The 22,596-nt window shown below is 43.2% G+C and overlaps 1 long non-coding RNA gene across 1 annotated transcript; it reads right to left on the bottom strand.

The window, feature by feature from the left end:
- Window positions 1–1,177: 1,177 nt before the first annotated feature.
- Window positions 1,178–14,909, bottom strand: LOC146175998 (uncharacterized). The gene is made up of 3 exons (XR_014701160.1): window positions 14,787–14,909; window positions 9,584–9,673; window positions 1,178–1,276 (listed from the first exon to the last, which is right to left on the bottom strand). It is a non-coding gene; the product is annotated as an uncharacterized LOC146175998 (long non-coding RNA).
- Window positions 14,910–22,596: the final 7,687 nt, after the last annotated feature.

The raw sequence follows: 22,596 nt of genomic DNA on the forward strand, positions 1-22,596 counted from the left end.
GCGTATTTTGAGGCAGCATTGTAAAAATGAGGGTAGTATGTAAATTCTCATAGTCAGTGCTTTCATTTACATAAGCTTGAAGCGCCCCTGTAGTGTGTGTAATGATCGTGCTCTGCTTCTACCACCGAATGTTGAACTCGGCGTTTTTCTCGTAGCGGATGGTTTTTTGTCATCTGTGACAGCTTCCATAGAGGTCCCGAAGGCGTTGCTTCAAGCAGCGTATCAAACGCAGCGCATCAAGACGAATCAAAATAATGCGCTAATGTAGATGCTGCAGGAATAGCGTGACGCTTCGGGTAGCGCTCTGCACGATGCTGCTCGACGAGCTCATCAAAAGTGTTCAGCTGGGCCTCCGCTTGGAGAATGGTAATGGATGTCAGGCGATGGAGGCCTGACATCCATTAATCTCTTAATGCGAAAAGTTTAAATTGAACTTGATAGACAAGCGCAAGCATTTCCGTGATATTCCAGTGTTTTCCTGTATTTCTTAGTGATATACCTAGGTTGTTCGTGACATCCGCCGAGCATTCACGCTGTTACCTCTTCACCGAATCGCTTAGTTCTTTAGCGCAAGACCTGTGAAGAGTTTATTCTAATGAATTTAAAGTCTTCTCGTTTGTGCATATGGCCTTGTCACTACCACATGACAATATACAAAAAATATGTTTTGGTCGCAGCTTGGCTCGGTATTCTAAGTATTTTTAGCACCAAGCTTGCATCCCATCAGCTTGTTCAATAGATCCCGGAGGTTCTCTATGCACATAACCCAAAGTGTCAGGTCTTCTTCGTGCGTGTAAACCATACGCGTGCCGTACGCGCCAAGTAAAGAACGACATTCGCAAGCTTGAGGGTCGTCGCGTCCCAAAGAATGTGCTTGCTGACGCACTCGTACATTGTGAGCCAGTCTTCATCGTTGGCGTGATCAGTGCCGTAAAATGTAGTCAAGGAACTTTGGAGCTCTGAAGTGCGGTAAGGTGAGAGTCTGTTTCCAACGCCGCCGATTCCTGCTTTACTGTATGTCAAAGCGTCAGAACAAGTGTTTGAATGTTAATGAAGTCATTAGATTTTATATTCATATTTTTATTAATGTCAAAGAATTCTAGCCGCTTTTATATAGCGTTCGAAGGCTATGACTGACAATAAGAAAAATAGGCCTGTCTCCAGGGTTTTTTGGTAACGTTGACAATGATATCAAACTTCTCCGAGCAGTTAGGAGATGGGCCTGCTCCTACAACGGAGTTGGTCAAGCGGAGATCCGTCCAACCGACTGGTTTGCCTGGAGGAATAAGAACAGAACAACAGTGTTTAGTGTAAGTAGGGTATGTAAAACTGCTGTTGCGCATTATACGGCAATAAATGAATTATGTATTGTTAGGCGTAGTAAACACTGTGAATACGATGATGCCGAACACATCTGATGTCAATTTCGTTGGTCCAGGTGCACATAGTTTACTTACGGAGCGAATGATTGTAATGTGGGAAGGCTAATCGCTCATCCCAGGAACAATGTTCGTAAAAGTTTCGGGGCATGTCCTGGTGTTCTTTTATCAGTTTCTATTTCGGGCTGTTCGGCGCACTTGGAGCGTTCTGTTGCCTCAGTGCTCGGCCTATGGCAGCATTACCATATGACAATTCAGGCATCGCTGAAGCAGTCTATCACCTGATTGCGTGTTTGCCGAAATTGTTGATGCACGGTAGAATTTTCCTCAAAGCTTCTCATCGTTTCATTACTGGAGGAGATATTTATTAATCATCTGAAAACTACATTTCATGGTTGCATCACTTTGAAAAACAGTAACACGATACCTAAAATTTTTTTAACATGAAGCGGATATTAACGCTCTCACTTTTAAGTACAGAACCTCAACCGCTTAGTGAGAAAAAGGAAGACGTTAGAAGGGAAATGAAAAGACAGAAGAAGAGGGGCCTAATCAAATGCTCCGGAATTGGTTAACCAAATGTGATTGGTGAGAGAGGGTGGCGCCAGTCAGAGTTCAGACCAATACTTTTCATCTAGGTGCTGTAAACAGTACGTTCTCTACCTCAGGGATGAGGAGAACGGCAATTTTGACAATAATCTTCATTCTTGGTTCTCTCTCCGCGTAATAAGTAACACCGTATGCCTTCAGGAACAAGCACATAAAAATTCCCTATGATCATTCGACAGTTCGCGTTATTTGTTTGTACTCAAAGCGCATGCCACATGGTTTTGGAAGTCAATCAGTAGGGATTTCACCAGATTTGTCCTGAATGCAGCTGCGTGTACATTGGACTAGGTTGTTCCATAGGGTAGCAGGTGATATTTGCGCCTATATAGGAGCGCTAATTTGTGTTAGAAATAGCTAAAAGTGGCATTGATTCAGTTCTTCGATGACGGCTAAGAAAGTTAGTTTTTTTTTTTGCCGGTATCTTGTATTTCGATTATGGGTAAGCAAGTCACTAAAAAAAAGTTTATTTCAGTAGTATCTTACTATGCTGGTCTTTTACCGCACTGTATAAAAACGTGACATAAAGCTTGTGAGCACGTTTAATCAGTATTGGCTGCCGTTGTCTACGCATTGAAAGGGGGTTACAATGCTTTCTCTGCATCATTAAAGGTAAGTTCTCTAATGAAATGGAAGAGGAGAATGAAGTCGTAGAGCTCTAAGAACCAACGGTCGATATTTTCCTTTCTGAACCAACTACACCTATCTGATAAAAATTTCACCATGCTTAGCTTTGTACAGTCGTCAGAACGTCTGCCTAGAGCGGTCGAAAATCGCGCTGTTCCTCCAAGAAAGGGAATTGTTTGAACAGAAGCGCGTTGTTCAGACAAGTGATGATGTTAGGATGAATGCACGTAGGCATACTATTTTTACTGCCAGGTACACTGTGGTAATTATGCCATCGACGCTCCAAAATTTCGCTATGTCTGCTCCGCTGTACACCACTTCAGAACTGTATGCAGCCATGCTGACGACTGTGCCTAGGTATTAGCCAAAAACATGCCCTGTTTAAGGGTGGCGCATATACTTTAGGCCGCTATGCAAAAAACTAAGAGCAGAGCGAAATAAATTTGGCTTTTAGGAAAGATTACTAGAACACATGTATAGCACCAATAGCCGATTACAAGCTGTCCCGGCTTAAGAAACCTGGGTTAAGTTCCGAGGCTCGGATTAGTCTAGCCGCTGTAGTAAAAATGCTTAATAGTGACATCTAAGATCATGTGCGTAGGCACGGTCGCCGAAGTTCAGCAAACACTATCCTATTGTATTTCTTATGATACGCGGCTTATGGCTCAAGCAGGTTATCATAGGTCAGAACGGGGGACTGATGAATAGTACTAAGACATATAAGTGTTTTCCTGTAATTATCGCAAACGTAGCGGCCATTCATTCTTCGACATCTTCAGTGGCAATACATTTCACTGCGTATACATCATGGTAGGGTATACCTGTACAAGAATACACTATTAAGTTATTTATTAGTCATATACACTACCATTGGATATAAAACCGTATTGCACCATCAATTCGAGCGGTTTTTGGGTTTCACTCCTATGAGATAAAAAAAAAGCATTTGTCACAAGGTGCGACTGTTCGCAAGATCAATTGGCGTTGCTTTTGAGACGAATTTTGATTTTTTTTTTCAATTAGGCGAAGGTTAGCCGTTCTTGCAGGATTTTGTGATAAATATACGCTATTGACAACTTGTTTCCGAAAAGGTATGAATATTGCAATTCACTGGCGCTAAATGTGTTTTAATCATGCTGTAACCATATATGCCAGTGCCAAGCGATGAAGTAGAGGGGTGGGGAGAATATATCAGAAGTCTTATAATGGTATCGAGAGAAATGGCAGTCAGTGGCCTCGAGAGACGTATCCAGTATGCACAATACCCCCACGAATAAAAAAAGGCCAGAAAATATATAAGGCAAGTAAACATCACAAAAAAATGCACTAGAAGGCTTATAAAGTAAGGATAAAATACCCAAGCAAGTAGCAGGGGGGACAGCGGCCGATGTAGCTCAGTTGGAAGAGCACCGGACGCGATATTCGGAGGTCGTGGGTTCAGATCCCACCATCGGCACGTTGTTTTTTCTTCTACTTTGTATTTATTTATCTTTCCCCTAAACAAGATTACATTACTAATTTCTGTGATTATCCAAGCATATATTAAAAAAAAAAAGACAAAGTAACATCCCCTACGCTTCCCTTGGCCTCGTCGACTGTTGGCTTCTCTCCTTCATGTATTATAACGAGCACCCTCATTTCCCCTTAATTGATCTGCTTGTAGCTTACGGGGGTCTCGGTTCTGGCAGCCTTGAAGCCATAGGTAGCGTAAGAGGGTTCTAGCACAGCTTTCGCCCTCGCTCTTGATCACGTTCTACGTGACGCTGGCGGTAACAAAGGGACGTTCTACGTCCGCCGCTATGGTTGAGGGTGGCGCTGGTGAACACTCTCAAGGTTCGTATACAGACAACATAAATACCCAAGAAAGTAGCAGGGGGGATAGCGGCCGATATAGCTCAGTTGGAAGAGCACCGGACGCGATATTCGGAGGTCGTGGGTTCGGATCCCACCATCGGCACGTTGTTTTTTCTTCTACTTTGTATTTATTTATCTTTCCCCTAAACAAGATTACATTACTAATTTCTGTGATTATACAAGCATATATTAAAAAAAAAAGAAAAAGTAACATCCCCTACGCTTTCCTTGGCCTCGTCGACTGTTGGCTTCTCTCCTTCATGTATTATAACGAGCACCCTCATTTCCCCTTTATATATATATATATATATATATATATATACACACATATTGCGGGCAGGCATACATCAAACGGCTGTCTGTGGCACTTCCCCTCCAGACTACGCTGCGGCGGAGAGGGAGAACCCGGCCTCTCCTCTCCAGATCACGTGGCAGCCCCCATCCCCCTCTCTCCTGATTGCAGTGGCGAGGGGGCACGCGCTATGTGTGCTGGCTGGGTGTGATTTTGGGCAGACGGAAGTGAGTGTGTGGGTGCACGTGTGCGTGCACCGAGGAGCAGTGCGAACCGGACGGGCCAGGAGAACGGACGTGTCCACTAGGCTCGGTCCACGAAGCAACACGGACTGCGCAGGTAAATTGTGCCGTTGCTTGATTGCGCGCGGAACCGAGGAAGACCAATAAACGGTTAACCCTTTGTTGTTCGTGTTGTTAATTGGGACCACCACTCTGGTCTGAGCTAGCGGAGCTGCGCTTGGCTCCGAGAGCGGAGCCGCAGCCCCGTAGAGAATTCCACATTTTTGGCGCCCAGGACAAAATTGGGTAGTCCCGTATCGTGAGCGGCGTCAAGTCACAGCCATTATTTACAAAATTGAATCTGCCTTCCAAAATTGCATTTCCCGTACTGCACACTCCGATATCATCCGCACCTCGCCACTTACTCCCTACAACTTCCCAAGTGCTGGCCCTCGCTAAGCCGCACTGCGACGGCGCTTCTGCGCCCGTGGGCCATGATACGAGTCAAGTAAAAGATGAGGGAGACGAAGTGTGTGTGCGTCTAGTGTGTTCTTGGGGCCTGAAACCTTCGCAGCTATCTGTGATTCTACGCCCGGTGCCCCCGGTGTGTGTGTCTTGCGTACTGAGTGTGGATCAGTATATTATGTGCAGTGGATGCTTCCGGCAAGTAGCAATACTATAAAAAAATCTAAAAGGAGAAAGCACGTGCGCCGAGAACGCAGTATGAGGCAAATAACTGTTGGATCATGGAGGAAACAGACGGGATTTCAAGGAAAAACAAGCGTTGAATATCGGGTATAAAGTGGAGGAAGGAACAAATTATGTGCATGAAATGCGGCCAAAATTGGCACTGCAGCAGGTCGACCGGATGAGTATCAAAGACGCCTGCACACAGAAGATAGTGTTAGGCTGATGAATTTGGTGATACACCTATTCTTAACATCTTATTGTCGTCACATATTATGGTTGTCACGAAATCGGCGCCCATTTTCATCAAGCCGCTCCGGCGCGAGGCCCGCACGGCGTCGCGTGGAAGGCATGGAGAGAAAAGTCCCCTTCCCCGCGCGGGAGAGCGCGTAGCTTTGTACGCGTTGCCGTGACCCTCTTTCCCATTGCCCGGGGAGGACGGTGGTTCATCGGACTGGAATCAGCCAGAAATTTCCAGCATGTTCTATGGGACCTGGCCAATGGCGACGCGCGGCTCGACGGGAGGAAGAGAGAGCGCTATAACCAGCGAAGCTAAGTGTGTGTGCGCGCTAGCTTTGACGCGTGCTAACAAACAGACGCGGCGCGCCCTATTTAAAGAGACCGCGCCGTTTGATGAGTCAGTCAGTCAGCCAGTCAGACAGTTCGTCAGTGTTTGCGACGTGTTCGCCTGTGCTTCGGCTGGACTCCCGGGGATCACCCGCTGCTGGCAAGCCCACGGACCTTCAAGGGAGCGGCGCTCGTCTCGTATGGCGGCCACATCGTGACTCTTGAGGCGTCGGACTGCAACAGTGCCCGGTGAACAATTTGGTGTTTGTTTATGTAACTCTCTCGTGTTTGATCTGTTGTAAAGTCTGTGTTATTGAATCATTCTGTAGTTGCATGCTTAGCGTTTGTATTCTGTGAACCTCTCGTCTATGTATTTCAAGTGATATTGTGTATTCCTCTGTATCGTCTCTTGCTGTGCATAAATTGTGTTTTGTTTGTTACTTCTGACTCCGATCCTTTCTCTGGTTTGAACCGGCGACCGCTGGGCACCAAACGACCACCCCCTTCTGTCACCACAAGGTAGTTGAATTCCGGCTGAGCTTGCCACGCAGGTCGAGGGCATCTCCTTTGCGACCGGAACAGCTACCCCCACTCACTGAAAGGGTGTCTGGGAGTGTGCGCACCGTTAAGGGCGCATCGTTAATAATACCTCATATTTATTAACGGGTGACAATGGTGGGTTCTAATTTTTCAAATCTTTTAATTTCCATGCGCACCAGCTGCCAGAGAAATACACCTACATTATACGGCTGCCTAAACGATTGTTGTTTCTTTTAGACATCTCGATCATTATCTGCGCCTTCCTGGTGAGTATTTGGGCTCCTAACGTATCGATTTTGTAACGTGATAGCGTGAAAATCTCCGTTCACCGGAAATCAAGCCTCGGAAGCGGCGTTAGCGTTGGGATAGAAAAAGTACTGGAATGGCAGTGGTACCTGAACTGGGCATGCATTGGGGGATCGTAGGGTTACCTGACATTATGTTTAGCAGGACTTTGCGACTTGATCCTATCATATTGTTAGGGGTGGAAACTACACAGTAGTGTGTAATATATCAGAATCAGCCTACCAGGAGATGAATTCACGTTACCACTACGCCACGTAGACCCATTTGTACGGCTTGGTTTTAAAGCAGGGCGGGCGGCCTACACCAATGTTTCTGAAACGGCGTCTGTGAAGGTCATGCCAACAATGAAGAAAGGTCGCTCGATAGCTCCTGCCTGGTTAGACATAGTTTTCAGAGTTCAAAGCATCAAAGCACTGGAGATGAACACCAACTATAGTGTCCCAAAACGAAAGAAACGTGACAGAAGTTCGGAGACTGATAGCGCGTGGTAGAGGCAGGGAGAGATATCGTGTGCAGTGTTTGCCAATGCTTGCACCAGTAGAACTTCGAGTTCTGGCTGCAGTGCTGGATGGGGTTACACTATAGTTTATCTTGAATCCGTGACGAGCAAGCGGCACGGTTTCGGGAGGGGTCAAACTCTTTCTAATTGGATGCATACCTGCACCAAAGGATCGCCTCTTCCACAGTCCTCAGCAGACCGCGGCGCACTGGCCTATTCAGCGCGAATTTTTCAGAGACCAGTTAGCCTTCACGCAATCCCAGTTATGCGACGGGCTATCGAAAACGCGAGCAGTACACACGACAAAGGGGGTACGAAAGAGAGATATATATATATAGTTTAATGACAACAGGAGATGTCTGCCTGGTGGCGAGTCTATCATGCTACTCCTAATGTTGGTTGAGGGATGAAGGTGACAAAGAGTGGGAGGGGAAAAACGAATGAAAATAAAGAATTGGTGTCACACACTTTCATATACACATAGTCACACACATATGAGTTTTAAAAGGTCTGGATCAACCCGGTGTCATTGAAAAAGTTACCAAGGCCTTTGTAGGTCGCAAAGCCGAAGACCCGTCGCACCAAGGACCGAGGAAATGTTCAAGGTGCAAGGTTGTGTGTTTAACTAAGCCTAAATCAGTGTCCTGCGATGTGCAGTACACCTTTCACAGGAGATTATCAAATTTTCGAAATCTTCCCTCACATCACATGTAGAGCACAAAGGGCTGCTGACTGTACCTATTTTATATAAGAAGTAATTTATGTATGACACATTCAAGCGGATTAGGTGTACACAGTTATGATGGCATCTGTTCCAATTATGAGCAATTTAAAAGACGCAAGTGGGATCTATTCCGTGTAGAGGTTGGAATTGATGGTTCGCGTCACACCACAGAGAACGCTGCAATCTCCATGATTCAGTGTCTACAATTCTTGATGCATCTCTTCGTGAGAATGGAATTGGAATTGTCTTTGACGAGCCTTCGCGTAGTACTTTTGCAGTGGCGTCGGCGTAATCTTTGCCCATGATGCCGCAGTCTGCAGGTAACCACTGTAGCGCAATGCGGTGATTCAATTCATGGGCCTCAGTGTGCAGCTTATTTAAGTCAATGACTAGCTGTTCCTTAATTCTTGATGACTTAAGCGATTGTAGTGCAGCGCGACAATCACTGAAGATAACCATGCTGCAGGGAGAATTTCGCGGAAGCCTATCTAAATACTCCAAGGTGTAACCTTTTACTTATTTCTAATGAAGTGTGGTCTCCAATTATTCGATGATTAAAGCCACTGCGAAAATGTTAGAAAAAACGTGCGTATTGAGCTCTGAAGCGAGAAAAGGATATGGGGGACACAATGTTCACGTTTAAAGGTCCGACGTTACGGCGCAATGACTCCATCTCTTGCGTGCCTCGGGGATCCTTGTTCATGTACAGTCACTTTACTAGTGACGCAACCAGTAATATTTTATATTCGTGTCACTAGTTTCGCGTATATTATTACCATATCGCCGCAAGTTACCAGGTAATGCAGAGATTTACCCTAGAGACATATAAAGCAGCAATATAATAAGTCGTACGAGGTGATGCTTACCTTGTGGTAATGTTTTTGACTGGGGATGCATGGGTGCCACTGCGTTAAATTCCCATTCCCCCCTGCCTCAAATCTTAACGCAGTTGCCCTATATGGCAGCTCCTGTCGACTTATCTATGTCTTGTTGTCTTATGATATCTTACAATCTGCCGTCCAATCTTAGCCTAGACATGTTATATGCCTATCATAAATATCAGAGCTAAGTTGGCGATGTTTCCCTCCGAACGTCCGCGCCATGGCTGATGCTGATGAGCAAAAGGCAGCAGCGTTTTTTTTTTTCACAGTGGGGCTTCAAACATCGCGTTGCTAAAATCTATAGTTATACAGCGCCGCAAGAGGCAAAATATCCAACAGTATTTCGTTTTTATGATGTCAAAGCACAATCCACATTCCACATATCCATTCTTGTACTTACCTCCAATAAAGTCAGAAATTATCATCACAGTTACTACGGCGCACGTCCCGTCGTCACTTATGTACTGTAATATCTCTTCACTTTTGAGATCTGAAAAATAATATTGACTTAACTCCCGAAGATTTTAACGTTGGCAGTGACATTGAGCGGTTTTTATTGCCTGATTAATTTGGAGAGCATTGAAAATATCATCCTTGCAAGCTAATTTTCTATTATATATCCCATAAGGCAAAATCGCGTCTTTTCTGAGCAAGTTCGCTTATTTTTCACAATAATTAGTAAAATAATGTTAGCAATGAAGCTCTTCTACTCATCTAAATATGAAATATCACTGTGTACTTTGAAACCAGATACACCGTAAATACACTTCGTAATTTGCGCTTTAAAATAAAAATAAGCCAAGATCGGGAAGCTCAGTGACGCAGAAAGCATTTAAATGCACCATTTTAGGCTTTTTCTCGACACCTCTTTCTGCCCTATTCTTGTACCCTGTTTGAAAACTTAGACAATGATATTGCATACGATTCGCGAAATGCTCAAACATTCGCAAAAAAGTCGTTCTTGTATCAATACGCTAACATGCATACGCAGCCTTCTTCGGCCTACAGTCTTCAGTTGGACTGTACTGCAGTTTGCATTTCCGGCGCCTCTCATGGTTTCCAGGCTTAGGGGCATACTCCCACAGATCTATAGTCTGCTGGAGCGATTGTCACCATGGCATCACATTAGAGTGATACAGCATTCATATGGTCGTCAGAGCTGTAAAAAATTACGCAGACGTAGCCATTGGTTAAAGATTTCCAGGTGGTCGTATGTGTTCCGTAGAGTTGCACTATGGCCCCCCTCTCCAGCTGTTTCTTTTATCACTCCAACCTTCCTGTCTTCTCTCATGGTGCTGTTGGGATTTGCACTTAAACAGTGCACCTCTTGTTTCTACAAAACCAAACATTCATTTCGATGAAACCCTATCTTGCCAACTTTTGTTTCAGTCATTCAATGCTGAACTGCCACGTCCAACACAGCCGAAAAGTGCTGTCGCACATGGTAATCATTTTTGGGCCGAGTTTTAATGCGACTAATTTTTTTTCATGATCATGGACAAGGTCACAGTGAAGCGTGTGGTGAGTACTGGCTGACCTGCCGCTTCTAAAGCACCCTGAACACAGACAGCTGTCTAGAAATGTTTCGACAATCTCTCCTCGTCACATCGTTTTCATAACGAAAGCCTAAGGCAACGAGTAGAAAAACCGCCACCAGCTTTTAGCTTTTCCCAGGCATCGCAAGCTTCGAGACTGTGCAAGCTTCGAAGCATCGAGACTGTGCTTTTCTTCTTCTTCTTCTTCTTTTTCTTTTTCTTTTTCTTTTTCTTTTTCTTTTTCTTTTTCTTTTTCTTTTCCTTTTCCTTTTCCTTTTCCTTTTCCTTTTCCTTTTTCCTTTTTCCTTTTTCCTTTTTCCTTTTTCCTTTTTCCTTTTTCTTTTTCTTTTTCTTTTTCTTTTTCTTTTTCTTTTTCTTTTTCTTTTTCTTTTTCTGTTTCTGTTTCTTTTTCTTTTTCTCTTTCTTTTTCTCTTTCTTTTTCTTTTTCTTTTTCTTTTTCTTTTTCTTTCTCTTTTTCTTTCTCTTTCTCTTTCTCTTTCTCTTTTTCTTTTTCTTTTTCTTTTTCTTTTTCTTTTTCTTTTTCTTTTTCTTTTTCTTTTTCTTTTCCTTTTTCTTTTTCTTTTTCTTTTTCTTTTTCTTTTTCTTTTCCTTTTCCTTTTCCTTTTCCTTTTCCTTTTTCTTTTTCTTTTTCTTTTTCTTTTTCTTTTTCTTTTTCTTTTTCTTCTTTTTCCTTTTCCTTTTCCTTTTCCTTTTCCTTTTCCTTTTCTTTTTCTTTTTCTTTTTCTTTTTCTTTTTCTTTTTCTTTTTCTTTTTCTTTTTCTTTTTCTTTTTCTTTTCCTTTTCCTTTTTCTTTTTCTTTTTCTTTTTCTTTTTCTTTTTCTTCTTCTTCTTCTTCTTCTTCTTCTTCTTCTTCTTCTTCTTCTTCTTCTTCTTCTTCTTCTTCTTCTTCTTCTTCTTCTTCTTCTTCTTCTTCTTCTTCTTCTTCTTCCTTGATATTTGGCACATACCCACGAAGGGGCATTGGCCAGGGTTCAGGGTGGACTGCAAATGTACTACACAAACTGAATTAGTGCATTAAAGTAATTGACAACTAAACAAAAACATAAGATTTAAGATCACAAAAGTTATGTGCTTTTCGCGCCTGGGCTAATGTTAAATATATGCCTTTGCAGAAGGTAGAAGACGACGATAAACCACAGAAACAGAAGACAAAATGGTAGCAATAGCTGGTGCTAAGAGACGTTGGCGCTTGCCGGTACAATTACGCAAGTCATCAGCTGTTGTGTTTCTTGAACTACCCTTGCCACGGATCATTTTAAACACAAGTAAGAGGAACTTATTAGGTTCTCATTGTGTTAAGTTATTAGAGTCCTGTCGTTGGCATTACTAACAATAAAATAGGCAGCCAGTTTTCACACAGACTTTTCTTTTGCGTATATTCTTACAAACCCCAGTCGGAAAAACTACAGAACCATGCCGAAAATACGACAACATATTCTGTAGTTTTGTCGTAAACGTCAGATTTTTCTGTAGTTCTTCTGTAGTATATTTCTGTTGTCTGTAGTTCTGTACCACTTTTCTGTTGTAACTACAGAAATTTCTGATGTTACTACAGAACGTTCTGTTGTCACAACAAACTTCCCGTCAAAAACCGCACAGAAATTCTGTCGTAACAACAGAAAATTTTCTATAGCTTTTTCTGACTGGGAAAGATCAATATAACATAGTTCCGACTAAACGATCGTACGCAATAAAATAAATTAGCCCCTAAAAGGCGTCAAAACAAGTCTTGGAATCCTAATGAGTTTATTAGATTTTATATGCACATTTTTAATAATGCCAAACAATTCTAGGCGCTTTTGTATACCGTTCGAAGGCTATCACTGCGAAAGCGTCAGCTCTATGCCAAAACTTCTGCTCTTCCTAGTGACAAGCTTTAGAAGCCGCGAAGTCCTTCGTACATGGAGTCACGCTGTGGCATAGCACACTTGATGTTCTGATTGCTGTTCTGATCTGTTTCATTGCTGGGCTGCTGCAGTCATTCATGGCTCACAGATATAACGGCAAACACCAAGCGACAAGCTACAATTCAGCGACGAATGGACCTAAAGGCTAAATCGTGGGGTCTCCGTGGCATGATCTCAAAAAATTTGCGAGACGACTGCAGAACCTGAGCTGGAAATACGCGTAATCCAGAGCGTTGCTGTGTTGTCCTCGAGATGTGTCGGCGGTATTCCGCGAGTGACAGCTGGGACTTTCCTTTCCTGTACACCGCTTAATTGGCTCTAATAATTACTAATAAACAACATCTATTATTTTGTCACTAGCACACATTTCTTCGACGCTCTATCCGGTACCATTTTTTTTCCGAAATATCAACTATAGTTAATCTTCTTCGACTGACAGATGCTTGGCTTTATCGTTCCTGTAAATCATTTAATTTGCTCTATATTATTACCTGAATTACACATCAACCATTTGTCACTTGCATACATTTCTTTGATGCTCTCCTGAAAGGTGTCTTTGGTTTTTTATATACCAACTAGTTCCTCTATTAGGGCTTCAACAAGGTAATGCCGAGGCAAAACACGAGTACGTAGCCTTACAGTGCTTACAAAACTTGGCACAAAGTACTTTCTTATGGGAGATTCGCCTGCTTATGGTCTTACAAGAAGCAGTACATATGTGCACGTTTCATTTTTTTTTTTTTTTACGGCCGGGAAGAGATGCTGCAGCGTTTGAACGACCCAAGCCATCGTACTGACATCGAAAACTTCCTCGAACGCGCAGAAGCGGCTAGTAAACTGGGAAAGGTGAGCATTCGGGATCAACAGCTCCAGGAAGCTGACCGGTACAGTGGCCGCCGTCATGACATCAATGCGCTCCCGGCGATCATGTGTTCGGTGACGCAGACAAGCGAAAAATCCTCCGTGGCTACGGACCGTACTGAATGTTCGGACCATTGGGCGACCTGAACGACAAAGTCAATGCCGATGAAATTCAGTGGTCCCGTCGGTCTGCGAGCCTCATATGGTTCACGCGCTACTTCATCAAAAATTATCAGGAGCGTTAGAATGCCTTTGTCTTTCTGTTCAGTACTGCCCGCCACTTCCCGCTTTGCGATCATCGAGGCGGTGCTTCACATATTATGACGGGGGATAATACGGATAGTCCATTAATCGTCACCGTTCTCTTGGAACCTCGACAGCGTCTCGTTCGTGGGATGTTTACTCAAAAAAAGGAAGTATCTTACGAACGGATGCTCTTGCTTTCAGGCTGCTATCTACCTCCGCTGTCACTTCCCGGTGGCTTTCCTCCTCGGGCCTGCTAAACCACGCCTGACGTACTGATCCACGCGTGAAAATATTTGCCAGTTACTTGTTATTTTTTACTCCGAGGTTAACTCAGAAGCGTGCATCAGCTCTAATATTGCTGTCACGCTCAGTAGTTGTCAAAAGGGAACAATAGAATTTTCGTCTATAGTCATTGTAGAGATCATAGGTGATAACGAAATACCATCAGAAAACATTTTGCAGCAACCGCCCAACTTAATTTGGATAGTTTAGGCGTTTAAGATAGCTCGTATTTGATACCCTACAAATAACCCGTATCGCGTGAGCATTGAAGCGGCAATTATTACTATCTAGCTCAAAAGTTTTCTGCTAGAGCTATGGCAGTCCTAAACAGATATCCATACCAGAGTTTTAGTTGACACGTTAGCAAGAACAGAATTGCCAAGAAATAATTTGAAGGCAATTAGTTCAGCTTGACTAAGCCTGAATGAAAGTTTAATTCAAAATATCTGGGAATGCTTCATTCTGGAAGATCATTATCAATTGACTCAATATGTTGCGTTCTACACCTATGAGTGCAGATTTGGTGCCAGGGCATAGGAAACTGAAAATTGTGGCTAGCAATACTTGTAGTATAGTTTCTTTTTAATCTAAGGCCGCTGTGCTATGGTGTCTTGAATTTTTAGGATGTTCGCTTTTAGCAGAAATACTTTGCTTGTTACTGTTCAAAGACGGCAATATATTGTTTTGCATGTGCTTTGTTGTGTATATGCATTGAAGGCACCAAAATAAGGATGACATACATTCAACTCACCATTTCCGTTATATATTGATATCGCATCATAAGGTGTGTAGTTATTGTCTTCCCAATGCACCCAATTGAATAATTCCCCCCTGAGGCTTTCCTGCAATTTATGACCGTAGAAAACGTTTCTGTTAAGAAAAAAAAAACCTAAATTGATTTGTAAAGGGACTTACGTTCCGTTCCGAAAATATCTGTGGAAGGATACATTCCCTTGATTCACATCACTTATGTTGTCTTTTCTGCATGGGATGTTTTCCGGTTCAGTCGTATTGTAAACCCAAATAACGTTGTTCTTTTGCAGAATCTGCAACAAAGAAATTACTTAGCCTAATCATACTAATCAAAAGCACGGATTAGTCGTCTTAGGTGACAGGAAATGAGACATGCTCTATAGTGTTTTACTATTGAAAGACGACAAGATACTGCTTTGTATGAGTTTTTTGTACACTTAACGCTGATTATAACATCAGTAGTACGGTTGCAAGGCATTACATATACTACGCTAAACACCTCTGCCTCTGCTTTTGCATATACCTGGCACTGATGTATGAATGTCTAATGCTCAGATCGTCACATTACAGAGTGTCACCTATTTCCAGAAATATGCTTAGTTTCTTTCTCATCTGAAATCAGAATATACGCAAAAACTATTCTACTTGATCTTCTTTATTTGGGTGTAGATGCTTATTCTCACATAATTGGACTGAGCATAAAATAAGGGCGAATGACCCATACAAAACACTCAGTTGCGCACGATAATTTTCCTTGCTCACAGAGGCTCGATAAATATATTTGCAGCCTTAAAGGCATTTAATAGAAGGGCGTTAAAGATCTGACTTACATAAAGCACATTACAGCGTATGAATGTCCCGTTTTCTCAGATTATTTATATTTTAGGGAAATGTGGAATATACTAGTTTTTGTTGCGCGTACGTTGATGGGAATTGGAGCAACGGAAAATTCGATCTGTTTAAAACATTTATAGTGGTAACTTATTCGAAAGCACGGTCTACTTGGAGCGAAAAAATATCAGCCACTGTGCGGTAGGTGGTCAGTTATGGCTGCCGGTGGACTGCGCGACTCTCTTGTAGCTTCCTGCGTGCAAACGTACGGGGCGCAAAAGGTGGGGTCAAAGGCGCTCTCTGTGCAAAGGGTCTACTTAGAGGATTTCTTTTGATCAGTTTTGAAGTGACTCATAATATTCGGTGTGTCCCGGGCCTAATTTAGGAGCCCAACATCGAACTGGGCACTAGAAATTATGCCTAGATTTCAATGTATGTTTAAATTTCCCCCAGGTCTATTTCCGTTTTGCCTAACGTCGGTCGAGACATGCTCTAATTTACAGATTTTCAAGCTTTTAGTTCCAAAATGGTAAGTATTTTCAAAGCTTCATTGTTTGCACCCCTCTCACATGCGCATTAAAGCTCTATGGCGCCCTACGCGGAGGACCTTCCAAGTCCGTCTATGTTTGAGTGCCTTTGCTGCTATATTCAACCCCCTCGGCGCAATGACGTTTTAAAATAAGCTACCGTGACCAAACTAGGAGTGGACGACCTTGCACATGTCCATCAAGTTTGGTCTATTTATGCCGAGGGTGACTTTCGTGTAACCCGGAAAGGCTTTTTTGGGGAGTGGGGAAGTGGGCGTGTGAACTTTGTAGGCAATTAACCGTCGAACTGGGCGGTTCATTTTTTTGATCACCCCTTAATGCCTGACTTAACATTCGAGCCCTATGGAATCGCAAAACTTATTCAATCGCTGAAACTTACTTCATCTGCTAGTGTGGACGGAATTAATGCAAAAATACTAATGAACACAAAGTGCGCTTCAAGTGTAATATTATGTCATATATTTCAGCAGTCCCTTTCATCAGGCATGGTTCCGCAAGATTGGAAGGTAGGCAAGGTCATTCCAGTCCCCAAAAAAGGCCCATCACAGTCACCCAGTAACTATCGCCCTATATCTCTCACTTGTGTTTGCTCTAAATTAATGGAACATATAATCCACTCGCATGTAGTAAACTTTCGAATCTCTGGTAATTTTTTTCATCCCAACCAACATAGGTTTCGCAAAGGCCGCTCGTGTGAGACACAGTTAGCATTATTCATCAATGACCTTAGTTGTAGCTTAGATAATACCGTCCCCGTTGAGGCCCTATTTTTAGAATTCGAAAAAGCTTTTGACAAAGTTCCTCACAAACGGTTATTTTTAAAAATTTCATCCCTTAATCTCCATCCACACGTGTATGACTGGATTTGTGACTTTTTACCTAATAGACAGCAATTTGTGTATGCTAATAATAACGCTTCTCCCAGGTCTCCCGCCCTCTCAGGTGTGCCTCCGGCACAGTACTTGGTCCACTACTCTTAATTACATTAATTACATTAATTACATTACATTAATAACATACCAACAAATATTTCATCTACCATTCGCCTATTCGCGGACGATTGTGTTATCTATCGCCCAATTAACAATAACAACGATGTATGTGCCCTCCAAACTGACCTTTAACGAATTGAATCTTGGTGCAAAACGTGGCTAATGTCATTAAATGTTAGCAAAACTTCGTTAATATCTTTCCATCGGCGACACTCATACATAACGCCTGACTATGTACTCTGCGGCTTCGTTCTTTCTTCCACATCAGCATGTACTTAGGCGTTCACATATCTCATGATCTCTCTTGGTCCACCCATATTACAACAATTGCTAACGAAGCTAATCGTGTCCTGTCTTACTTACGACGTACTTTGCCATCAGCTCCTTCTTCTGTCAAGTCTCTGGCCTACGTAACACTAGTTCTTCCAAAGCGTGAGTATGCATGCACAGTATGGGACCCTCATATTTCTTATTTGACTAAAACCCTCGAATCTGTCCGAAATCGCGCAGTTAGATTCATTTTTTTTTCGATTACTCTTATCGTTTCAGTGTGACTACTATGAAATCTGAAGCTAACCTGCCTAACCTCGAGACACGACGCAAAATCAACAGACTTAGCCTCTTTCACAAATTCTAACATTTGTCACCTACTAATCTAGAACCAGCTCATCGCACCTCCTTTCGAACGAGTCACGCAAAAGCCGTTTATCCGCCTCGCGCACGTACCTCTGCACATCTGCATTCCTTCTTTGTCCAGACTGCAGTCGACTGGAAGGGCCTTCCTGCCGATGCCGCACTCCACACCAGCACCGCGAATTTTAAAAAAAGCGTTCGAAGATCTTTTTATTATTTCTTTGTAATTACTTCTGATTTTCTGTGTTGCCATGTATTCCCCTCATTTAATACCCCGTGCTGGGGCATTTGAGGTGTACAATAAATAAATAAATAAATAAATAAATAAATAAATAAATAAATAAATAAATAAATAAATAAATAAGTATATATATATATATATATATATATATATATATATATATATATATATATAGAGTGCTTCTGACGAAACGTCAACTGCAAATAAACTGGGATCAGTATGAACTTTTTTTTCACTTGTGATATATATATATATATATATATATATATATATATATATATATATATATATATATATATATATATATATATATATAGTGCTGGGACTCTGAAGTGAACAGCAGCGTCTTCGAAGTTCGTCCCGCGTCAATTGATACCTCGCTCGTAATATCTTGGTGAGAGATGTTCACCAGAAACCATGAAGACGGATTCTCAGCTTGAACCACACCGAAGTTGCCGTCTTGCTGGTCTGCCGTCATCTGCGCCTACGATGTCAGTTGACAGCGACGCTCCGAGGTTCGTGCCTAGCAGCTCATGGCAGCATAAGCGGTAAGCCGCGTTCGTTCAAGGGCTCATCCAGCGAAGACGTGGATGAGTGGCACACTCACTACAAGCGGGTGAGCCATTACCATAAGTGGAACTCTTCCGCCCATCACGAGGACACTTTCACCACCTGAGACTGCTTTGTAGAAGAGATAAAAAAGTGGTTTGGAGATTGTGACGCGAAGAAGCGAACTGAACAAGCACTCTCTCAAAGAGCTCAGCTTCCTGGGGAAACAGGCCCAAAATATATTGAGGATGTATTGAAGCTGAAAAGGCGTCGGACGCTGAAAAGGCGTCCGATAACACCAAAGTGCGGACGTTTGGTTGAAGTCACGTTGGCGGCCGCTGTTGACGCTGCTGAAGTAACATCGTCTGGCGATCTGCACTGCACGATCCGTCAGATCGTTCGCGAAGAAGTGAGCCGGTCGCTAGAACTAGTTTGGGGCTCCTCAACGCTGTCCCCGTCGCATCCGCCGCGTCCGCTTCCTACGACCGCCTTTAATGCAGCGGACTTCGATAAATACTGGGGACCGCAGCAAATTTGTAAAAGCCATCAGGTGTAATAAATGCAGTTTTCTCATTGTTGGCTGGATGCATTAGAATTTGCCAATAACCAGATCTCTACGGAAGAGAAATAGGACGCAGTAGAAAGGCAGCCGATGGCATCGTCTATACGCGGAAGATGATATACGTCTTTCCGAGTGACCTCATTTAGACGACGATAGTCAACACAAAAACGCCATGGGCCGTCCTTCTTCCGGACAAGAATAACTGGTGCAGCCCAACGACTAGAACACTCTTGAATAACGCCCTTCGTTAACGTCTGCTGAACTTGTTCGTTAATCCCTTTTCTTTCAGCTGGTGACACTCGGTAGTGCTTTTGTCGGATTGGATGAGGCACTGGTGTCGATGCAGGCTCTGATAAGAACGAATTAAAGGAGAAATTTCAAACAAGGATAAGTGTCGCCCTAGAATAGCCAACAGGGCACGGCACTCCATAGTTGAGAGCGAGGGGTCAATCATGCCAAATAATCGCGAGTCATCGGGGAACTCGGTCACGATGGTGCCAGCAAAAAAGGCTACAGATACAGGCGGGTTGGCGCTATAGGATGCAAATTTCAAGACTTTGGGCAAATCAAAAAGCTCGACGGCGTAGTTCAAACCCAGAGTGCAGTGCGATCTATCACCCGTTAATATATTATGAGTTATTAACGACGCGCCACTAATGGTGCACATACTCCCAGACACTCTTAGAGTGAAGGGGAGGGGTAGCTGTCCCGGTCTCAGGGGAGATGCCTTCGACATGCGTGGCAAGCTCAGCCTTGTAGTGACAAAAGGGGGTGGCCGTTTGGTGTCCAGCTTCGCCGGTTCAACCCAGAGTAATGGCCAGAGTCAGAAGCAACAAATAAAAACAGACTTTATGCACATCAAGAGACCATACCGAGAAATTCCCCCAAACACCTAAAATGCACAGACGAGAGGTTCCCAGAAAAGCAATGCTAAGCATGCAACTAAACAAGCATTCAATAACACAGAGGCTTTACAAACACTAAGCAATCACCAAGTTGTTCACTGTTGTGTCTCACCGCTCAAATTTAAGGTTTCGCAAGCTCGAGTAGCTGCGAGCACGCCTTTTGCAGTTTTTTGGTAGTTGGTGGGTGTCGTGAGCAGCGACAGGTCGCCGGTGCAATCGCACGCTGGCACTTATTTCCTTCATTTATGGATGTTTTCGGGCGTGTGATTGGTCGACGGGTTGTGTGATGTTACAATAAGAGACGACACGTTGATGCTGGAAGAGCTCCGACCTCGTGGAGCTGCTTTTCTACCGAAGAATGATATGGGGTTCAACACACGGGACCTCAGTACTCCCCATTTGGAGCCTACAGTTGCCTTGAAAAATTGCCAGCATTTCTTTTGGAGGTGGTACGGATGTTAGGAGGTGGCACGGAATTCCGTTTTTCACAGAGCGTTGATAATATATTTGAGTTGCGAACCTTCAATTAAAAGAAATATAGATGGCTGCACGGCATCCCTTGCGGTCTACGTTGCGCAAACAAAATCTCCACAACACAATTATTGACTCAAAAAAGAACAATAATTTCTCCGTTGTTTTCCCGATTAGGTGATAACATAAGCATGCAGCACAAAACACGATTCCGAAAATACTCTAAATATCTCTTTCATTATCTTACATGGACGGTAATCTGTACTATGCTCTGGAGCAGTAAGGCCGCATGAATCTCAAAGATGGTGTGGTCTTTTCGTTTCAGATAATAACGCACTATTGCAAGCTAGAAGCCCATAATGGATCTTTTACTATAAAGAAATGGTCGGACTCTATTAAATATCAGGTATACGCAGTGCCGCAGACTGCGGACCCATCTATTTCTCATCTTCGCAACCAGAGAGAAAGGCTGGTATGATTGAGACCGACACACCGCCCAAATGTATAAATTTGAATCTTTTATTGTTTAGCGCCACAAAAATTTTATGATTCACGCCTTCCTTAAAAATATCTACCCACAAAAGTCATTTTTTCCGACTTTGTTGCTAGGTTGAATGCTGTGGGTGTCTATCACGGAGGGTTCAGTGATGGCATTCATACATAAAACAACAACAAGCAGTGACATCTTGTCTAAGTGCACAAAGATTGTTTAGAATGCAAGCTTGCCTTCTCAGGCGAAAGCCTTTCTAGGCTCACGGAACGACATTTTGTGCACGAATGTTGTGCACGGCATTTGTACCCGAGATCTGAGAACGCCTCCATGGAGGCGTTGCATCTGTACACGAGATTCTGCGAGATGGGTACTCCTTGTCTAGCGTCCCTGCCATCTGCAATCCCACACTTTATTGCTCACCAAGGAACGCCACGCGACAGGAGCGATGGTATTCCATTCAAATGGACACTTTCCGGAGAAAGTGAGACAGATACTCCGCCTTTCTGTAAACCAAATATAATTATATGTAGTACAGCAATGAACGCTGATAGGAGGCAAACAATCAGAGACAAATGATAGGAGAAGAAAGGTACGCTTTCGCCATTAAGAAACAGCTCAGGTAAGTAGTGTTAATCCATTGCGCAACTGCCTGATGGCAAACTCCTCGAATAAAATAAAAAGAAACAGCTAAGAGATTTTGCTTTTCTTTCTTCTCTATTTTCTCTCCTGTTCGCACGAGGCAGCGGAGGTGGCTCAGCTACAGAGCCAGTAGCAGCCCCGTGCATTTTCTTTTCCTTCTTCCTTCAGTCGCAACAATTGTTATGAGACCTAGTTTATTTACTTCAAGTACCCTCAGGGCCGTTGGCATTAGAGAGGGGAGTGGTTACAGGCATAAATAGAAATTAGATAAACAAAAATGGACCAATTGTCGAAAGTTTACAGATGTGGTTAATCATACAATGTTAGCTAAGGCGTCCTTGAAAAGCTGATGATCTTTGATGGTTGCTGTTGGTGCCGGAAGGTGATTCCACTCTGCTGCAGTGCGAGGTAAAAAGGACTGAAAGAAAGCGTTAGTTCTGCAAAATGGTACACCGACTTTGTAGGCGTGATCTAATCTTGATGATACGTGATGCGGGGGAGGGATAAGTTCAGTACGTAAGTGCGGATGATGAAACATTTTATGGAACAGACAGATACGAAACATTTTACGACGTGTAGCTAAGGGTGGCAGATTAAGGCTTGATTTCATTGAAGATATGCTGGCGCTCCTGTTATAATTTGAAAGAATGAAACGGGCAGCGTTATGTTGGACCATTTCTAGCGAATGAATTAGATTCTCGTGATGAGGGTCCCAGATAGGTGCGGCGTATTCTATCTTTGGACGTACTAACATTTTGTACAACAAAAGTTTGAGCGAGGAAGGCGCTCTAGCGAAATTGCGGCGGATGTAACCCAGCATACGATTAGCGTTGTTAATTATGTGTGTGATATGTAAAGACCAAGTAAGAGTGGAAGTGATGTGTACACCAAGGTACTTATATGAGTGTACCGATTCTAACGGAAGATGGTTTAGAAAATAAGTG

Source organism: Amblyomma maculatum, chromosome 10, assembly GCF_055883805.1.
Source record: "Amblyomma maculatum isolate TAMU_Amacu chromosome 10, ASM5588380v1, whole genome shotgun sequence".
Taxonomy (NCBI): Eukaryota; Metazoa; Arthropoda; class Arachnida; order Ixodida; family Ixodidae; genus Amblyomma; species Amblyomma maculatum.